Source organism: Hippocampus guttulatus, chromosome 14 (genome assembly GCF_054856545.1).
Source record: "Hippocampus guttulatus isolate MCC_2025c chromosome 14, RoL_Hgut_1.0, whole genome shotgun sequence".
In the NCBI taxonomy this organism is placed as follows: domain Eukaryota; kingdom Metazoa; phylum Chordata; class Actinopteri; order Syngnathiformes; family Syngnathidae; genus Hippocampus; species Hippocampus guttulatus.
Window position 1 is genome coordinate 18216804 of NC_141274.1, and position 20291 is coordinate 18237094.

A 20291-nucleotide genomic window follows, 5' to 3' on the forward strand; every position below is an offset into this window, starting at 1 on the left:
GGAAGCCGACGTTTTCTGCCCTTTGCGTTCGAAACCATTGTGTGTCCACGGTGCCGCCCCTCCCTTTTTTTGTCTCTTTTTCAGTGTGGGCTGGGCGCCTCTCGAATCAGTGCACCTGCCTCCCCTACACACGTGCGAGTCTTCATCTCATCTGCCACTTGCACCATAAAAGACAGCGTGAACAGCCACCCGTTGCCAGTTCGTCAGCGATCCTTCCTGCCGAGCTAGCTGCTGCCACGCCGTTACGCTCCAGCATTTCTGCACTCCTCAACGTGATCATTTTGACTAGCTTTCAGTTGTTTACACCTCGACCTGACCAACTTTCTGGCAATAAAACCCCTCTTCGTTTTTGGTGTCTGTGTGTGGTTCTTGTATTGATCTCTCACGAAACCTAACACTTTAATTCACATTCGACCCAAACTCCTCGTTTGGAGCGTCCCTCGCGCCGAAACGGTGCAGCATCGGCGGTGCCGTGGGCATAAACAACTCGGTACGACATTTCGCGCGGGTGGGCGTGAGATGTTCCTCCGCTTCACTGGTTACCCTGGATACTCTCCGCCGTACGGGTGCCGTGCGCCCCGAACCCGAAACAATGAGGGACATTTTAAGGCGGTCGGGTTCGGGTAGGGGTAGGGCTCGGGCTCGGGCTCGGGCCGCCCGATCTTACTTCTGCTCCGGCGGGGCCAAGCGGGTGGCATCCGTTCGGTCCCGGACCTTCGTGCTGTTTGATTACCAAAGGACTTATGCACACACTTCAACTTGTATTTTGTTCAGGATGACCTCCTGAAGCCTAAATGAGCATTAATTTGATCACACAACTCATGCCTATGAAGATACATTCAAACTCACAAAACGTGCTCAGCTCGGGCTGAAAATGCATTTAAAGCAATAAAAACTCAAATTGAGTGTCACACCTAAACCAAAGGACTTATGGACACACTTCAACATGTATTTTGTTCAGGATGACCACCTGAAGCCTAAATGAGCATTCATTTGACCACACAACTCATTCCTATGAAGATACATTCAAAGTCAGAAAGCGCGCTCAGCTCAGGCTACAAATGCATTTAAAGCAATAAAAACTCAAATTGAGTGTCACGCCTAAACCAGAGGATTTATGCACACACTTCAACATGTATTTTGTTCAGGATGTCCTCCTGAAGCCTAAATGAGCATTAATTTGACTACACAACTCATTCCTATGAAGATACATTCAAAGTCAGAAAGCGCGCTCAAGCTCGGGCTGAAAATGCATTTAAAGCAATAAAAACTCAAATTGAGTGTCACACCTAAACCAAAGGACTTATGCACACATTCAACATGTATTTTGTTCAGGATGACCTCCTGAAGCCTATATGAGCTTTAATTTGACCACACAACTCATTCCTATGAAGATACATTCAAACTCACAAAACGTGCTCAGCTCGGGCTGAAAATGCATTTAAAGCAATAAAAACTCAAATTGAGTGTCACGCCTAAACCAAAGGATTTATGCACACACTTTAACATGTATTTTGTTCAGAAGGACCACCTGAAGCCTAAATGAGCATTAATTTGATCACACAATTCATGCCTATGAAGATGCATTCAAACTCACAAAACGTGCTCAGCTCGGGCTGAAAATGCATTTAAAGCAATAAAAACTCAAATTGAGTGTCACACCTAAACCAAAGGACTTATGCACACACTTCATCATGTATTTTGTTCAGGATGGCCTCCTGAAGCCTAAAAGAGCATTAATTTGACTAAACAAATCATTCCTATGAAGATACATTCAAAGTCAGAAAGCGCGCTCAGCTCGGGCTGAAAATGCATTTAAAGCAATAAAAACTCAAATTGAGTGTCACACCTAAACCAAAGGATTATGCACACACTTCAACATGTATTTTGTTCAGGATGGCCTCCTGAAGCCTATATGAGCATTAATTTGACCACACAACTCATTCCTATGAAGATACATTCAAACTCACAAAAGGTGCTCAGCTCGGGCTGAAAATGCATTTAAAGCAATAAAAACTCAAATTGAGTGTCACGCCTAAACCGAAGGACTTATGCACACACTTCAAGATGTATTTTGTTCAGGATGACCTCCTGAAGCCTAAATGAGCAATAATTTGACCACACAACTCATTCCTATGAAGATACATTCAAAGTCAGAAAGCGCGCTCAGCTCGGACTGAAAATGCATTTAAAGCAATAAAAACTCAAATGGAGTGTCACGCCTAAACCAAAGGACTTATGCACACACTTCAACATGTATTTAGTTCAGGATGACCACCTGAAGCCGAAATGAGCATTAATTTGACCACACAACTCATTCTTATGAAGATACATTCAAACTCACAAAACATGCTCAGCTCGGGCTGAAAATGCATTTAAAGCAATAAAAACTCAAATTGAGTGTCACGCCTAAACCAAAGGACTTTAGCACACACTTCAACATGTATTTAGTTCAGGATGTCCTCCTGAAGCCTATATGAGCTTTAATTTGACCACACAACTCATTCCTATGAAGATACATTCAAATCCACAAAACGTGCTCAGCTCGGGCTGAAAATGCATTTAAAGCAATAAAAACTCAAATTGAGTGTCACACCTAAACCAAAGGACTTATGCACACACTTCATCATGTATTTTGTTCAGGATGGCCTCCTGAAGCCTAAAAGAGCATTAATTTGACTAAACAAATCATTCCTATGAAGATACATTCAAAGTCAGAAAGCGCGCTCAGCTCGGGCTGAAAATGCATTTAAAGCAATAAAAACTCAAATTGAGTGTCACACCTAAACCAAAGGATTATGCACACACTGCAACATGTATTTTGTTCAGGATGGCCTCCTGAAGCCGAAATGAGCATTAATTTGACCACACAACTCATTCCTATGAAGATACATTCAAACTCACAAAAGGTGCTCAGCTCGGGCTGAAAATGCATTTAAAGCAATAAAAACTCAAATTGAGTGTCACGCCTAAACCGAAGGACTTATGCACACACTTCAAGATGTATTTTGTTCAGGATGACCTCCTGAAGCCTAAATGAGCAATAATTTGACCACACAACTCATTCCTATGAAGATACATTCAAAGTCAGAAAGCGCGCTCAGCTCGGACTGAAAATGCATTTAAAGCAATAAAAACTCAAATGGAGTGTCACGCCTAAACCAAAGGACTTATGCACACACTTCAACATGTATTTAGTTCAGGATGACCACCTGAAGCCGAAATGAGCATTAATTTGACCACACAACTCATTCTTATGAAGATACATTCAAACTCACAAAACATGCTCAGCTCGGGCTGAAAATGCATTTAAAGCAATAAAAACTCAAATTGAGTGTCACGCCTAAACCAAAGGACTTTAGCACACACTTCAACATGTATTTAGTTCAGGATGTCCTCCTGAAGCCTATATGAGCTTTAATTTGACCACACAACTCATTCCTATGAAGATACATTCAAATCCACAAAACGTGCTCAGCTCGGGCTGAAAATGCATTTAAAGCAATAAAAACTCAAATTGAGTGTCACGCCTAAACCAAAGGACTTATGCACACACTTCAACATGTATTTTGTTCAGGATGACCACCTGAAGCCTAAATGAGCATTAATTTGACCACACAACTCATTCCTATGAAGATACATTCAAACTCACAATACGTGCTCAACTCGGGCTGAAAATGCATTTAAAGCAATAAAAACTCAAATTGAGTGTCACGCCTAAACCAAAGGACTTATGCACACACTTCAACATGTATTTAGTTCAGGATGTCCTCCTGAAGCCTAAATGAGCATTAATTTGACCACACAACTCATTCCTCTGAAGATACATTCAAACTCACAAAAAGTGCTCAGCTCGGGCTGAAAATGCATTTAAAGCAATAAAAACTCAAATTTTAAAAAACTTTACCAGTGTAGGCAACTTAATAATAATAATAATACTAATAATACATTTTATTGATAAGCGCCTTTCAAGACACCCAAGGACACTTTACAATAACAAAAAACACAAAACAATACGGGTTGAGCAGCTGACATGTCTGTCATTTTCTTGTGAGAATTAATTTTTTTCCAGAACAACACTCACAAAATTAGATATAGGTCTACATGACTTCCAACATTGTGATGTGCACTCACAGCAGCAATACCAGTCTTCGGCCGCTCAATTCATGCAAATTCTTCTCAAGACACTGCTCATGGTACCACCTTTCGCACTGGGTCTCGTCAAAAGGGGGCCGGGGGGAGAGAACCCTAACATCGCAAGATTATATGTTCGGAAATTTCAATCAGGATAACTCTAAGTTGCTTTTAAAATTCAAATTTTTTCTTTTACTTGAACCAACCCAATTTCAATGATGCATGCAAAGCATCATGAAGACAATGTCGATGCAAGATAAATTGTGTGTTCTTCCATTGTAAAAATCACTCGTTTTGTCAGAGGACCTTTTCCAGGTGGTTTTGCCATTTAGAGCATGCCACAGTGCATGGCGAGAACAAATACGACAACATGACGGAATATCAGTGAACATTAAACTTAAAATTCACAGTGTGTAAATATGGGATTGAAATTTTATCTTGACATTTTATTTTCATCGGAGCAGTGAATAACACGAGATTTTTCGTTGTGGTACAAGTCATAAAAAATGACTTTCTCATAAGCTTTCAGAATTCATCCCTGGTATCAACACTTCCTCTTCATGAAGTAGTTTGAAACAAAATATATCTTTGGCATCATTTCTGGATGCCACAATTAAACATTTTTTGCATGGGTGATCATCATCCAATAAACCTGCTGTGGTCAGTATTTCTGACGATTGTCTTGTTCTCTTATTTTCCATCGCCACATAATGTTCTAAAATTGATGCACGGAATGTCTGGGGAAGGCCTTCATCAGTTCCACTGCCATCTGGAAAAAAAATAGCTTGTTTGTCTTGTGGGAGTGACAAAACTGTTTCGGGCGAACAATTTGAAAACACAATTTGTACAAGGCTGCATAAAGCTGGACGATCGCTTGGTTGTGCGTTGAAGTTTTGGACCCTGTGTTGTCAACCCGCGCCACTTTCGGCCTGCCTGGCTTGGAGGAGCTCCGGCGGGGACAAACTGGCGGCATCGCTTCTATACCGGCCCGTCGCGGGCGTATTCGACGAGGTTTATTAGCCCGTTGCTTGACACCCGCGCCCCTCCCGGCTTCCCGCAAGATCCCCCTGATCAGAGCTGCATTGCGATCCGCTAGGAGCAGCCGCGCCCGGGCCGTGTTTTGCAGCGGCATTGTACGATATTTCGCGAGGATGGCCGTGAGCTTTTCACCCACTTCGCTTGCAACCCGGGCCACGTTGGACCGACGGGCGCGGCGAAACTCCGGCGAGGTCAGGCGGGTGGCGTATTTTCCTTCACAGAATGTCGCGCGGGTGTGCGTCGAAGTTTTCTGCCCTTTGTGTTAGGGTCCATTGTTTGTCCACAGTGTCGACCCTCCCTTTTGATTTTGCGCCCGGGACCTAACCGACGCTGTCGCTTGGCCCCGCCAGAGCTGCGCCGTGCCTGGCGGGCCGGCAAAGGCGAGTGTTGCAAGCGAAGAGGTGGAAGACCTCGCGCACACCAACACGACCTGCCGGGAGCAAAGCTGCTGCCCGCTCGGCTCCGCCAGAGATGCACCTCGCTTTGAGGGACAGGGGGCGCGGTGTGCAATCAAAGGGAAGAAAAACTTGGGAATCAAACCGCGCGAAGGTCCGGGACCGAACCGATGCCACCCGCTTGGCCCTGCCGGAGTTGCGCGGGGCAGGTAGGGCCGAGAGTGGTGTGTGTGATAAGCGAAGCGGAGGAACAGCTCACGCCCGCCCGTGAGAAATTTCGGACAGAGCCGTTTTTGCCCACGGCCGAGCCGGAGTTGCTCCGCTGCGGCGCTCAGGCTGTTCCGACGAGGATGTTGGGGCGGAGCGCTGGGAGAACCGCGGGTGTTAAGCAAAGTGTTCGGCTTCGTGAGAGATGAAGAGAGGAACCACGCGCAGACACAAAAGGCACAGAAGGGTTTTATTGCCAGTAAGCGAGACAGGCCGAGGTGGTCACAACTGAAAGGTAGTCAAAATGATCAATTCGAGGAGTGCAGGAATCCTGGAGCGGTACGGCGTCGTCGACACGGCAGGAAGGATCTCTGACGAAGTGACAATGGGTGGCTCTTCAGGCTGGCTTTTATGCTGCAAGTGGCAGATGAGATAATGACTCGCAGGTGTGTCGGGGAGGCAGGTGCACTGATTAGAGAAGCGCCCATCCCACACTGAAAAAGGTAACAATAACTTTTTGGGAGCGGCAAATTCCCCCACAGGAGAACAGAGAAATAGTGGTTTGATTTCGTGGAGTTCGTGGCGCAATGCATGAGGCGTCTGACTACAAATCAGGTCATGCTCGGCCAAAGAGAGGGCGTCCACCAGGTTGAAAAAGAGATGAAGAGCAAACACTGTCAATACATAATAAAGTTTCTCTGTCCCAATATCCAAAAAAAAAAGCCCAGTCCGAAGTAGCAAGATTAAGAAAATCTTTTGAAAAAACGCTCACATGAGGCGGATTTTGAGCCTTGCCTATGCAGTGATATTAATAATAATTGTAATAATAATCATGAAAAAGTGTGATGGTGGCGTGGCATTCATTTATCTTTTGAATTGGTGCGTTTAGATTTTTGTTTTTTGCTTTTCCTTGTATTTGGGTGTAGTTTCAAGCGCAGCTCATGTTCACACAACGCACATTTTATCTCATTATTTTTAGAGGGTCACAGGAAATCATATGGAAGGCTGCAATGGCCAACTCTCACCAGCAGAGGCTATCGTAAAGTGCTGGCCGTGCATGGACAAATAGGGCTCTCGCATTTCAGAAAGCACAAGAGTGACACAACGTGGCATCAGCTCTGAGCAGCAAATATTGTCAATTCATCGTCAATTTTTTCCGTCCCAAGAACCCCCCAAAAAAGTCAAAAGAGCCAAGATTTTTTAAAAACGCTCACATCAGAAGGATTTTGAGGCGTGTCGATGCAAAAAAAAAAGAAAAAAGAAAAAAGACAATTAAAAAGTGTGATGGGGACACGACGTTCTTTGAATTCTAAATTGATATATTTCGATTTTTTTTGCTTTCACATGTATTTGGTTTGAGATTCGATTTCAGCTCATGTTCACAGGGCGGACATTTTATGTTGTTGCTTATTTTTAGAGGGTCATAAAAAAAATCCCAGACTTGACTTCTTCGTTTACAGTTGACTGAATAGGGATGATTGTTTTATTTGGGAGCAGAGAGATGTTGACTTAAATTCGCGGAGTTTATGATGCCACGGATAACGTGTCTCAATACGATTCAGTATTCGTTCGCGGAACGTCGCGCGGCTGGAAGCCGACGTTTTCTGCCCTTTGCGTTCGAAACCATTGTGTGTCCACGGTGCCGCCCCTCCCTTTTTTTGTCTCTTTTTCAGTGTGGGCTGGGCGCCTCTCGAATCAGTGCACCTGCCTCCCCTACACACGTGCGAGTCTTCATCTCATCTGCCACTTGCACCATAAAAGACAGCGTGAACAGCCACCCGTTGCCAGTTCGTCAGCGATCCTTCCTGCCGAGCTAGCTGCTGCCACGCCGTTACGCTCCAGCATTTCTGCACTCCTCAACGTGATCATTTTGACTAGCTTTCAGTTGTTTACACCTCGACCTGACCAACTTTCTGGCAATAAAACCCCTCTTCGTTTTTGGTGTCTGTGTGTGGTTCTTGTATTGATCTCTCACGAAACCTAACACTTTAATTCACATTCGACCCAAACTCCTCGTTTGGAGCGTCCCTCGCGCCGAAACGGTGCAGCATCGGCGGTGCCGTGGGCATAAACAACTCGGTACGACATTTCGCGCGGGTGGGCGTGAGATGTTCCTCCGCTTCACTGGTAACCCTGGATACTCTCCGCCGTACGGGTGCCGTGCGCCCCGAACCCGAAGCAATGAGGGACATTTTAGGGCGGTCGGGTTCGGGTAGGGGTAGGGCTCGGGCTCGGGCCGCCCGATCTTACTTCTGCTCCGGCGGGGCCAAGCGGGTGGCATCCGTTCGCTCCCGGACCTTCGTGCTGTTTGATTACCAAAGGACTTATGCACACACTTCAACTTGTATTTTGTTCAGGATGACCTCCTGAAGCCTAAATGAGCATTAATTTGATCACACAACTCATGCCTATGAAGATACATTCAAACTCACAAAACGTGCTCAGCTCGGGCTGAAAATGCATTTAAAGCAATAAAAACTCAAATTGAGTGTCACACCTAAACCAAAGGACTTATGGACACACTTCAACATGTATTTTGTTCAGGATGACCACCTGAAGCCTAAATGAGCATTCATTTGACCACACAACTCATTCCTATGAAGATACATTCAAAGTCAGAAAGCGCGCTCAGCTCAGGCTACAAATGCATTTAAAGCAATAAAAACTCAAATTGAGTGTCACGCCTAAACCAGAGGATTTATGCACACACTTCAACATGTATTTTGTTCAGGATGTCCTCCTGAAGCCTAAATGAGCATTAATTTGACTACACAACTCATTCCTATGAAGATACATTCAAAGTCAGAAAGCGCGCTCAAGCTCGGGCTGAAAATGCATTTAAAGCAATAAAAACTCAAATTGAGTGTCACACCTAAACCAAAGGACTTATGCACACATTCAACATGTATTTTGTTCAGGATGACCTCCTGAAGCCTGTATGAGCTTTAATTTGACCACACAACTCATTCCTATGAAGATACATTCAAACTCACAAAACGTGCTCAGCTCGGGCTGAAAATGCATTTAAAGCAATAAAAACTCAAATTGAGTGTCACGCCTAAACCAAAGGATTTATGCACACACTTTAACATGTATTTTGTTCAGAAGGACCACCTGAAGCCTAAATGAGCATTAATTTGATCACACAATTCATGCCTATGAAGATGCATTCAAACTCACAAAACGTGCTCAGCTCGGGCTGAAAATGCATTTAAAGCAATAAAAACTCAAATTGAGTGTCACACCTAAACCAAAGGACTTATGCACACACTTCATCATGTATTTTGTTCAGGATGGCCTCCTGAAGCCTAAAAGAGCATTAATTTGACTAAACAAATCATTCCTATGAAGATACATTCAAAGTCAGAAAGCGCGCTCAGCTCGGAATGAAAATGCATTTAAAGCAATAAAAACTCAAATTGAGTGTCACACCTAAACCAAAGGATTATGCACACACTTCAACATGTATTTTGTTCAGGATGACCACCTGAAGCCCATATGAGAATTAATTTGACCACACAACTCATTCCTATGAAGATACATTCAAACTCACAAAACATGCTCAGCTCGGGCTGAAAATGCATTTAAAGCAATAAAACTCAAATTGAGTGTCACGCCTAAACCAAAGGACTTATGCACACACTTCAACATGTATTTTGTTCAGGATGACCACCTGAAGCCTAAATGAGCATTAATTTGACCACACAACTCATTCCTATGAAGATACATTCAAACTCACAAAACGTGCTCAACTCGGGCTGAAAATGCATTTAAAGCAATAAAAACTCAAATTGAGTGTCACGCCTAAACCAAAGGACTTATGCACACACTTCAACATGTATTTTGTTCAGGATGACCACCTGAAGCCCATATGAGAATTAATTTGACCACACAACTCATTCCTATGAAGATACATTCAAACTCACAAAACATGCTCAGCTCGGGCTGAAAATGCATTTAAAGCAATAAAAACTCAAATTGAGTGTCACGCCTAAACCAAAGGACTTATGCACACACTTCAACATGTATTTTGTTCAGGATGACCACCTGAAGCCTAAATGAGCATTAATTTGACCACACAACTCATTCCTATGAAGATACATTCAAAGTCAGAAAGCGCGCTCAGCTCGGACTGAAAATGCATTTAAAGCAATAAAAACTCAAATGGAGTGTCACGCCTAAACCAAAGGATTTATGCACACACTTTAACATGTATTTTGTTCAGAAGGACCACCTGAAGCCTAAATGAGCATTAATTTGATCACACAATTCATGCCTATGAAGATACATTCAAACTCACAAAACGTGCTCAACTCGGGCTGAAAATGCATTTAAAGCAATAAAAACTCAAATTGAGTGTCACGCCTAAACCAAAGGACTTATGCACACACTTCAACATGTATTTAGTTCAGGATGTCCTCCTGAAGCCTAAATGAGCATTAATTTGACCACACAACTCATTCCTCTGAAGATACATTCAAACTCACAAAAAGTGCTCAGCTCGGGCTGAAAATGCATTTAAAGCAATAAAAACTCAAATTGAGTGTCACGCGTTTCAAAGGACTTATGCACACACTTCAACATGTACTTTGTTCAGGATGACCACCTGAAGCCTAAATGAGCATTAATTTGACCACACAACTAATTCCTATGAAGCTACATTCAAACTCACAAAACGTGCTCAGCTCGGGCTGAAAATGCATTTAAAGCAATAAAAACTCAAATTGAGTGTCACGCCTAAACCAAAGGACTTATGCACACACTTCAACATGTATTTTGTTCAGGATGACCACCTGAAGCCTAAATGAGCATTAATTTGACCACACAACTCATTCCTATGAAGATACATTCAAACTCACAAAATGTGCTCAACTCGGGCTGAAAATGCATTTAAAGCAATAAAAACTCAAATTGAGTGTCACGCCTAAACCAAAGGACTTATGCACACACTTCAACATGTATTTAGTTCAGGATGTCCTCCTGAAGCCTAAATGAGCATTAATTTGACCACACAACTCATTCCTCTGAAGATACATTCAAACTCACAAAAAGTGCTCAGCTCGGGCTGAAAATGCATTTAAAGCAATAAAAACTCAAATTGAGTGTCACGCCCAAACCAAAGAACTTATGCACAACCTTCAATATTTATTTAGTTCAGGATGACCACCTGAAGCCTAAATGAGCATTAATTTGACCACACAACTAATTCCTATGAAGCTACATTCAAACTCACAAAACGTGCTCAGCTCGGGCTGAAAATGCATTTAAAGCAATAAAAACTCAAATTGAGTGTCACGCCTAAACCAAAGGACTTATGCACACACTTCAACATGTATTTTGTTTAGGATGACCACCTGAAGCCTAAATGAGCATTAATTTGACCACACAACTAATTCCTATGAAGCTACATTCAAACTCACAAAACGTGCTCAGCTCGGGCTGAAAATGCATTTAAAGCAATAAAAACTCAAATTGAGTGTCACGCCTAAACCAAAGGACTTATGCACACACTTCAACATGTATTTAGTTCAGGATGTCCTCCTGAAGCCTAAATGAGCATTAATTTGACCACACAACTCATTCCTCTGAAGATACATTCAAACTCACAAAAAGTGCTCAGCTCGGGCTGAAAATGCATTTAAAGCAATAAAAACTCAAATTGAGTGTCACGCCTAAACCAAAGGATTTATGCACACACTTTAACATGTATTTTGTTCAGAAGGACCACCTGAAGCCTAAATGAGCATTAATTTGATCACACAATTCATGCCTATGAAGATGCATTCAAACTCACAAAACGTGCTCAGCTCGGGCTGAAAATGCATTTAAAGCAATAAAAACTCAAATGGAGTGTCACGCCTAAACCAAAGGACTTATGCACACACTTCAACATGTATTTAGTTCAGGATGACCACCTGAAGCCGAAATGAGCATTAATTTGACCACACAACTCATTCTTATGAAGATACATTCAAACTCACAAAACATGCTCAGCTCGGGCTGAAAATGCATTTAAAGCAATAAAAACTCAAATTGAGTGTCACGCCTAAACCAAAGGACTTATGCACACACTTCAACATGTATTTTGTTCAGGATGACCACCTGAAGCCTAAATGAGCATTAATTTGACCACACAACTCATTCCTATGAAGATACATTCAAACTCACAAAACGTGCTCAACTCGGGCTGAAAATGCATTTAAAGCAATAAAAACTCAAATTGAGTGTCACGCCTAAACCAAAGGACTTATGCACACACTTCAACATGTATTTAGTTCAGGATGTCCTCCTGAAGCCTAAATGAGCATTAATTTGACCGCACAACTCATTCCTATGAAGATACATTCAAACTCACAAAAAGTGCTCAGCTCGGGCTGAAAATGCATTTAAAGCAATAAAAACTCAAATTGAGTGTCACGCCCAAACCAAAGGACTTATGCACACACTTCAACATGTATTTAGTTCAGGATGTCCTCCTGAAGCCTAAATGAGCATTAATTTGACCACACAACTCATTCCTATGAAGATACATTCAAACTCACAAAACGTGCTCAGCTCGGGCTGAAAATGCATTTAAAGCAATCAAAACTCAAATTGAGTGTAAGGCCTAAACCAAAGGACTTATGCACACACTTCAAGATGTATTTTGTTCAGGATGACCTCCTGAAGCCTAAATGAGCAATAATTTGACCACACAACTCATTCCTATGAAGATACATTCAAAGTCAGAAAGCGCGCTCAGCTCGGACTGAAAATGCATTTAAAGCAATAAAAACTCAAATGGAGTGTCACGCCTAAACCAAAGGACTTATGCACACACTTCAACATGTATTTAGTTCAGGATGACCACCTGAAGCCGAAATGAGCATTAATTTGACCACACAACTCATTCTTATGAAGATACATTCAAACTCACAAAACATGCTCAGCTCGGGCTGAAAATGCATTTAAAGCAATAAAAACTCAAATTGAGTGTCACGCCTAAACCAAAGGACTTATGCACACACTTCAACATGTATTTTGTTCAGGATGACCACCTGAAGCCTAAATGAGCATTAATTTGACCACACAACTAATTTCTATGAAGCTACATTCAAACTCACAAAACGTGCTCAGCTCGGGCTGAAAATGCATTTAAAGCAATAAAAACTCAAATTGAGTGTCACGCCTAAACCAAAGGACTTATGCACACACTTCAACATGTATTTTGTTCAGGATGACCACCTGAAGCCTAAATGAGCATTAATTTGACCACACAACTAATTCCTATGAAGCTACATTCAAACTCACAAAACGTGCTCAGCTCGGGCTGAAAATGCATTTAAAGCAATAAAAACTCAAATTGAGTGTCACGCCTAAACCAAAGGACTTATGCACACACTTCAACATGTATTTAGTTCAGGATGTCCTCCTGAAGCCTAAATGAGCATTAATTTGACCACACAACTCATTCCTCTGAAGATACATTCAAACTCACAAAAAGTGCTCAGCTCGGGCTGAAAATGCATTTAAAGCAATAAAAACTCAAATTGAGTGTCACGCCCAAACCAAAGAACTTATGCACAACCTACAATATTTATTTAGTTCAGGATGACCACCTGAAGCCTAAATGAGCATTAATTTGACCACACAACTAATTCCTATGAAGCTACATTCAAACTCACAAAACATGCTCAGCTCGGGCTGAAAATGCATTTAAAGCAATAAAAACTCAAATTGAGTGTCACGCCTAAACCAAAGGACTTATGCACACACTTCAACATGTATTTTGTTCAGGATGACCACCTGAAGCCTAAATGAGCATTAATTTGACCACACAACTCATTCCTATGAAGATACATTCAAACTCACAAAACGTGCTCAACTCGGGCTGAAAATGCATTTAAAGCAATAAAAACTCAAATTTTAAAAAACTTTACCAGTGTAGGCAACTTAATAATAATAATAATACTAATAATACATTTTATTGATAAGCGCCTTTCAAGACACCCAAGGACACTTTACAATAACAAAAAACACAAAACAATACGGGTTGAGCAGCTGACATGTCTGTCATTTTCTTGTGAGAATTAATTTTTTTCCAGAACAACACTCACAAAATTAGATATAGGTCTACATGACTTCCAACATTGTGATGTGCACTCACAGCAGCAATACCAGTCTTCGGCCGCTCAATTCATGCAAATTCTTCTCAAGACACTGCTCATGGTACCACCTTTCGCACTGGGTCTCGTCAAAAGGGGGCCGGGGGGAGAGAACCCTAACATCGCAAGATTATATGTTCGGAAATTTCAATCAGGATAACTCTAAGTTGCTTTTAAAATTCAAATTTTTTCTTTTACTTGAACCAACCCAATTTCAATGATGCATGCAAAGCATCATGAAGACAATGTCGATGCAAGATAAATTGTGTGTTCTTCCATTGTAAAAATCACTCGTTTTGTCAGAGGACCTTTTCCAGGTGGTTTTGCCATTTAGAGCATGCCACAGTGCATGGCGAGAACAAATACGACAACATGACGGAATATCAGTGAACATTAAACTTAAAATTCACAGTGTGTAAATATGGGATTGAAATTTTATCTTGACATTTTATTTTCATCGGAGCAGTGAATAACACGAGATTTTTCGTTGTGGTACAAGTCATAAAAAATGACTTTCTCATAAGCTTTCAGAATTCATCCCTGGTATCAACACTTCCTCTTCATGAAGTAGTTTGAAACAAAATATATCTTTGGCATCATTTCTGGATGCCACAATTAAACATTTTTTGCATGGGTGATCATCATCCAATAAACCTGCTGTGGTCAGTATTTCTGACGATTGTCTTGTTCTCTTATTTTCCATCGCCACATAATGTTCTAAAATTGATGCACGGAATGTCTGGGGAAGGCCTTCATCAGTTCCACTGCCATCTGGAAAAAAAATAGCTTGTTTGTCTTGTGGGAGTGACAAAACTGTTTCGGGCGAACAATTTGAAAACACAATTTGTACAAGGCTGCATAAAGCTGGACGATCGCTTGGTTGTGCGTTGAAGTTTTGGACCCTGTGTTGTCAACCCGCGCCACTTTCGGCCTGCCTGGCTTGGAGGAGCTCCGGCGGGGACAAACTGGCGGCATCGCTTCTATACCGGCCCGTCGCGGGCGTATTCGACGAGGTTTATTAGCCCGTTGCTTGACACCCGCGCCCCTCCCGGCTTCCCGCAAGATCCCCCTGATCAGAGCTGCATTGCGATCCGCTAGGAGCAGCCGCGCCCGGGCCGTGTTTTGCAGCGGCATTGTACGATATTTCGCGAGGATGGCCGTGAGCTTTTCACCCACTTCGCTTGCAACCCGGGCCACGTTGGACCGACGGGCGCGGCGAAACTCCGGCGAGGTCAGGCGGGTGGCGTATTTTCCTTCACAGAATGTCGCGCGGGTGTGCGTCGAAGTTTTCTGCCCTTTGTGTTAGGGTCCATTGTTTGTCCACAGTGTCGACCCTCCCTTTTGATTTTGCGCCCGGGACCTAACCGACGCTGTCGCTTGGCCCCGCCAGAGCTGCGCCGTGCCTGGCGGGCCGGCAAAGGCGAGTGTTGCAAGCGAAGAGGTGGAAGACCTCGCGCACACCAACACGACCTGCCGGGAGCAAAGCTGCTGCCCGCTCGGCTCCGCCAGAGATGCACCTCGCTTTGAGGGACAGGGGGCGCGGTGTGCAATCAAAGGGAAGAAAAACTTGGGAATCAAACCGCGCGAAGGTCCGGGACCGAACCGATGCCACCCGCTTGGCCCTGCCGGAGTTGCGCGGGGCAGGTAGGGCCGAGAGTGGTGTGTGTGATAAGCGAAGCGGAGGAACAGCTCACGCCCGCCCGTGAGAAATTTCGGACAGAGCCGTTTTTGCCCACGGCCGAGCCGGAGTTGCTCCGCTGCGGCGCTCAGGCTGTTCCGACGAGGATGTTGGGGCGGAGCGCTGGGAGAACCGCGGGTGTTAAGCAAAGTGTTCGGCTTCGTGAGAGATGAAGAGAGGAACCACGCGCAGACACAAAAGGCACAGAAGGGTTTTATTGCCAGTAAGCGAGACAGGCCGAGGTGGTCACAACTGAAAGGTAGTCAAAATGATCAATTCGAGGAGTGCAGGAATCCTGGAGCGGTACGGCGTCGTCGACACGGCAGGAAGGATCTCTGACGAAGTGACAATGGGTGGCTCTTCAGGCTGGCTTTTATGCTGCAAGTGGCAGATGAGATAATGACTCGCAGGTGTGTCGGGGAGGCAGGTGCACTGATTAGAGAAGCGCCCATCCCACACTGAAAAAGGTAACAATAACTTTTTGGGAGCGGCAAATTCCCCCACAGGAGAACAGAGAAATAGTGGTTTGATTTCGTGGAGTTCGTGGCGCAATGCATGAGGCGTCTGACTACAAATCAGGTCATGCTCGGCCAAAGAGAGGGCGTCCACCAGGTTGAAAAAGAGATGAAGAGCAAACACTGTCAATACATAATAAAGTTTCTCTGTCCCAATATCCAAAAAAAAAAGCCCAGTCCGAAGTAGCAAGATTAAGAAAATCTTTTGAAAAAACGCTCACATGAGGCGGATTTTGAGCCTTGCCTATGCAGTGATATTAATAATAATTGTAATAATAATCATGAAAAAGTGTGATGGTGGCGTGGCATTCATTTATCTTTTGAATTGGTGCGTTTAGATTTTTGTTTTTTGCTTTTCCTTGTATTTGGGTGTAGTTTCAAGCGCAGCTCATGTTCACACAACGCACATTTTATCTCATTATTTTTAGAGGGTCACAGGAAATCATATGGAAGGCTGCAATGGCCAACTCTCACCAGCAGAGGCTATCGTAAAGTGCTGGCCGTGCATGGACAAATAGGGCTCTCGCATTTCAGAAAGCACAAGAGTGACACAACGTGGCATCAGCTCTGAGCAGCAAATATTGTCAATTCATCGTCAATTTTTTCCGTCCCAAGAACCCCCCAAAAAAGTCAAAAGAGCCAAGATTTTTTAAAAACGCTCACATCAGAAGGATTTTGAGGCGTGTCGATGCAAAAAAAAAAGAAAAAAGAAAAAAGACAATTAAAAAGTGTGATGGGGACACGACGTTCTTTGAATTCTAAATTGATATATTTCGATTTTTTTTGCTTTCACATGTATTTGGTTTGAGATTCGATTTCAGCTCATGTTCACAGGGCGGACATTTTATGTTGTTGCTTATTTTTAGAGGGTCATAAAAAAAATCCCAGACTTGACTTCTTCGTTTACAGTTGACTGAATAGGGATGATTGTTTTATTTGGGAGCAGAGAGATGTTGACTTAAATTCGCGGAGTTTATGATGCCACGGATAACGTGTCTCAATACGATTCAGTATTCGTTCGCGGAACGTCGCGCGGCTGGAAGCCGACGTTTTCTGCCCTTTGCGTTCGAAACCATTGTGTGTCCACGGTGCCGCCCCTCCCTTTTTTTGTCTCTTTTTCAGTGTGGGCTGGGCGCCTCTCGAATCAGTGCACCTGCCTCCCCTACACACGTGCGAGTCTTCATCTCATCTGCCACTTGCACCATAAAAGACAGCGTGAACAGCCACCCGTTGCCAGTTCGTCAGCGATCCTTCCTGCCGAGCTAGCTGCTGCCACGCCGTTACGCTCCAGCATTTCTGCACTCCTCAACGTGATCATTTTGACTAGCTTTCAGTTGTTTACACCTCGACCTGACCAACTTTCTGGCAATAAAACCCCTCTTCGTTTTTGGTGTCTGTGTGTGGTTCTTGTATTGATCTCTCACGAAACCTAACACTTTAATTCACATTCGACCCAAACTCCTCGTTTGGAGCGTCCCTCGCGCCGAAACGGTGCAGCATCGGCGGTGCCGTGGGCATAAACAACTCGGTACGACATTTCGCGCGGGTGGGCGTGAGATGTTCCTCCGCTTCACTGGTAACCCTGGATACTCTCCGCCGTACGGGTGCCGTGCGCCCCGAACCCGAAGCAATGAGGGACATTTTAGGGCGGTCGGGTTCGGGTAGGGGTAGGGCTCGGGCTCGGGCCGCCCGATCTTACTTCTGCTCCGGCGGGGCCAAGCGGGTGGCATCCGTTCGCTCCCGGACCTTCGTGCTGTTTGATTACCAAAGGACTTATGCACACACTTCAACTTGTATTTTGTTCAGGATGACCTCCTGAAGCCTAAATGAGCATTAATTTGATCACACAACTCATGCCTATGAAGATACATTCAAACTCACAAAACGTGCTCAGCTCGGGCTGAAAATGCATTTAAAGCAATAAAAACTCAAATTGAGTGTCACACCTAAACCAAAGGACTTATGGACACACTTCAACATGTATTTTGTTCAGGATGACCACCTGAAGCCTAAATGAGCATTCATTTGACCACACAACTCATTCCTATGAAGATACATTCAAAGTCAGAAAGCGCGCTCAGCTCAGGCTACAAATGCATTTAAAGCAATAAAAACTCAAATTGAGTGTCACGCCTAAACCAGAGGATTTATGCACACACTTCAACATGTATTTTGTTCAGGATGTCCTCCTGAAGCCTAAATGAGCATTAATTTGACTACACAACTCATTCCTATGAAGATACATTCAAAGTCAGAAAGCGCGCTCAAGCTCGGGCTGAAAATGCATTTAAAGCAATAAAAACTCAAATTGAGTGTCACACCTAAACCAAAGGACTTATGCACACATTCAACATGTATTTTGTTCAGGATGACCTCCTGAAGCCTGTATGAGCTTTAATTTGACCACACAACTCATTCCTATGAAGATACATTCAAACTCACAAAACGTGCTCAGCTCGGGCTGAAAATGCATTTAAAGCAATAAAAACTCAAATTGAGTGTCACGCCTAAACCAAAGGATTTATGCACACACTTTAACATGTATTTTGTTCAGAAGGACCACCTGAAGCCTAAATGAGCATTAATTTGATCACACAATTCATGCCTATGAAGATGCATTCAAACTCACAAAACGTGCTCAGCTCGGGCTGAAAATGCATTTAAAGCAATAAAAACTCAAATTGAGTGTCACACCTAAACCAAAGGACTTATGCACACACTTCATCATGTATTTTGTTCAGGATGGCCTCCTGAAGCCTAAAAGAGCATTAATTTGACTAAACAAATCATTCCTATGAAGATACATTCAAAGTCAGAAAGCGCGCTCAGCTCGGAATGAAAATGCATTTAAAGCAATAAAAACTCAAATTGAGTGTCACACCTAAACCAAAGGATTATGCACACACTTCAACATGTATTTTGTTCAGGATGACCACCTGAAGCCCATATGAGAATTAATTTGACCACACAACTCATTCCTATGAAGATACATTCAAACTCACAAAACATGCTCAGCTCGGGCTGAAAATGCATTTAAAGCAATAAAACTCAAATTGAGTGTCACGCCTAAACCAAAGGACTTATGCACACACTTCAACATGTATTTTGTTCAGGATGACCACCTGAAGCCTAAATGAGCATTAATTTGACCACACAACTCATTCCTATGAAGATACATTCAAACTCACAAAACGTGCTCAACTCGGGCTGAAAATGCATTTAAAGCAATAAAAACTCAAATTGAGTGTCACGCCTAAACCAAAGGACTTATGCACACACTTCAACATGTATTTTGTTCAGGATGACCACCTGAAGCCCATATGAGAATTAATTTGACCACACAACTCATTCCTATGAAGATACATTCAAACTCACAAAACATGCTCAGCTCGGGCTGAAAATGCATTTAAAGCAATAAAAACTCAAATTGAGTGTCACGCCTAAACCAAAGGACTTATGCACACACTTCAACATGTATTTTGTTCAGGATGACCACCTGAAGCCTAAATGAGCATTAATTTGACCACACAACTCATTCCTATGAAGATACATTCAAAGTCAGAAAGCGCGCTCAGCTCGGACTGAAAATGCATTTAAAGCAATAAAAACTCAAATGGAGTGTCACGCCTAAACCAAAGGATTTATGCACACACTTTAACATGTATTTTGTTCAGAAGGACCACCTGAAGCCTAAATGAGCATTAATTTGATCACACAATTCATGCCTATGAAGATACATTCAAACTCACAAAACGTGCTCAACTCGGGCTGAAAATGCATTTAAAGCAATAAAAACTCAAATTGAGTGTCACGCCTAAACCAAAGGACTTATGCACACACTTCAACATGTATTTAGTTCAGGATGTCCTCCTGAAGCCTAAATGAGCATTAATTTGACCACACAACTCATTCCTCTGAAGATACATTCAAACTCACAAAAAGTGCTCAGCTCGGGCTGAAAATGCATTTAAAGCAATAAAAACTCAAATTGAGTGTCACGCGTTTCAAAGGACTTATGCACACACTTCAACATGTACTTTGTTCAGGATGACCACCTGAAGCCTAAATGAGCATTAATTTGACCACACAACTAATTCCTATGAAGCTACATTCAAACTCACAAAACGTGCTCAGCTCGGGCTGAAAATGCATTTAAAGCAATAAAAACTCAAATTGAGTG